Consider the following 2,500-nt stretch of genomic DNA (forward strand, 5'->3'; position numbering starts at 1 on the left):
ATTTCAAGATGATACAATACTTTATCATTCATAAAATCACAGGGAAATAATGTTTCTATGTGTTAGTTCTGGGAGAAGGTTAAATATTAAATTTGAGAAGTGTCACGTAATATAGTAGTTTCTTCACCCACGTTTTTTTTTTTTTTTTGACATAAGTATAGGAGATAAATGTTAATCTTATCAGAAGAGATGGGTCCATTGCCAATAACAAATTAAATATAACTCTTACATTAAAAATTCACTATAGGATGTGCCACGTCAGAGAAAAGTCACGGAGTTGAAGATTGGCAACATACTACTTGCATGTTTTACCGATACACACACACTCTCTCTCTCCTCTCTCTCTCTCTCTCTCTCTCTCTCTCTCTCTCTCTCTCTCTCTCTCTCAAACATTTTCACGATGAATTAAAGAATTTGCACCACAACTTGATAAACTATTTGCTTTCTTCCGATGCCTGAGTCTAGAAATGGCGGGAAAAAGAAATTTCACAATTTTAATTAGATGCCATATATGACGAAAATATCATTATGTAAGGTGGCGAGTTTTAAAACCTCCCCGACTATTCCGTCAGACATTGGTTTTAAATGATATCAAATAAAATAGAATATCTATTACAAAAACAGGTGATTTTCAAGAAGAAATTCTAGTCACACTAAAGGGAGTAAACGATATAGGCCTACGTAAGTTAAGACCTATCACGATACTGTCACTAGGTTTTTTATATTTTCATTGGCTTCTGAATATATATTTTGATTTTACTAAGTATATCATATTTACAGAATTTAAAGGCTGATATGTCCACTACAGAAGAATGAAGGTTCAAAGTTGTATATCATTGTTCATATATAAAGATATTAAAATTCTTTTATGTATTCAATATTATGCGCACATTCTAACGATGATAATGATAATAATAGTAATGAAAAAGATAATGATAATAATTGGTCTCTAAAATCATTATATTCAATAATGAAAATCTCTTGCTTGGGGTGACACTCGAGCACACTTTTCTATGATATTTCTCTTCCTGTTTATTTTTCTTTTTCTTTTTTTTTTTACAGTATATTGATGAAAGATCTATTTTAATGTTGTTACTGAGCTTAAAATATTTCATATTGGTCATTACTTCTCTTGCAGTTTATTTATTTCCTTTCCTCACTGGAATATTTTTCCTTGTTGGAGCCCTTGTGCTTATAGCATCCTGCTTTTTCAATTAGGGTTGCAGCTTAGCTAATAATAATAATAATAATAATAATAATAATAATATAGGATTTTTGAAAACTAACCAAAGTAATACTAGGCCTATGCCTCATATAATAAAGGGTTCCTTTAAAACTATTCCACTTAAAGATAGGCCTATTAAGATCCACCAATATAATATTAGACCCAATAAGATAAAAGAACTTCTCAATAACTCACCTAAAAGGTATTGATTATGAATAAAACCAGTTATTTCTACATCTAAAGGTTATCGGCGCAATATGGCAGATGCACACCTGACACTGATAGGCAGCTATTATTATTATTATTATTATTATTATTATTATTATTTGCTAAGCTACAACCCTAATTGGAAAAGCAGGATGCTATAAGCGATAATAAGCCTAAGGGCTCCAGCAAGGAAAATAGCTCAGTGAAGAAAGGAAATAAGGAAATATACTACAAGAGAAGTTCCAAAATAACAACATTGAAATATATCAACGATAAAAACATCAAAGTAACAAGAGGAAGAGAAATAAGATAGAGGTCTTTAGAGAAGCGACAGCCAACGGTGCGCTTGTTATAGATTCAATAAATGCTCAGTCACGTTAGGTTCTGTAGTGGAGAGATTATTGAACATTTATTTTTCTTAGTGGAGAATAACAATGATTTTTCGTTTCCATCTGTTTTCGGGCAAGTGTTGATACGATAGGCCTATCGACTTTTAACATTGCAGATGTTGGTAAATGTTTATCGAATATCCACTTACCCCCCCCCCCTCTCTCTCTCTCTGGTGAAGACAATGTTAAACGAATATCCACCCTCTCTCTCTCTCTCTCTCTCTCTCTCTCTCTCTCTCTCTGTGGCGAAAACAATGTTAATCGAATATCCACCCCCCCCCCCTCTCTCTCTGGCGAAGACAATGTTAATCGAATATCCACTCTCTCTCTCTCTCTCTCTCTCTCTCTCTCTCTCTCTCTCTCTCTCTCTCTCTCTCTCTCAAACAATGTTGATAGAATGTCCATTCCTCTCTCTCTCTTTTTCTCTATCTCTCGAAAACAATGTTGATCGAATATCCTCTCTCTCTCGAAAACAATTTTAATCGAATATCCATTCCCCCCACTCTCTCTCTCTCTCTCTCTCTCTCTCTCGCGAAAACAATGTTGATCGAATATCCATTTCTCTCTCTCTCTCTCTCTCTCTCTCTCAGTGGAAAATAATGTTAATCGAATACCCCTCTCTATCTCAGGCAAAATAAGGTCTGACAAATTTCTAGTTGAGAGAGAGAGAGAGAGAGAG

Source organism: Palaemon carinicauda, chromosome 29 (genome assembly GCF_036898095.1).
Source record: "Palaemon carinicauda isolate YSFRI2023 chromosome 29, ASM3689809v2, whole genome shotgun sequence".
In the NCBI taxonomy this organism is placed as follows: Eukaryota; Metazoa; Arthropoda; class Malacostraca; order Decapoda; family Palaemonidae; genus Palaemon; species Palaemon carinicauda.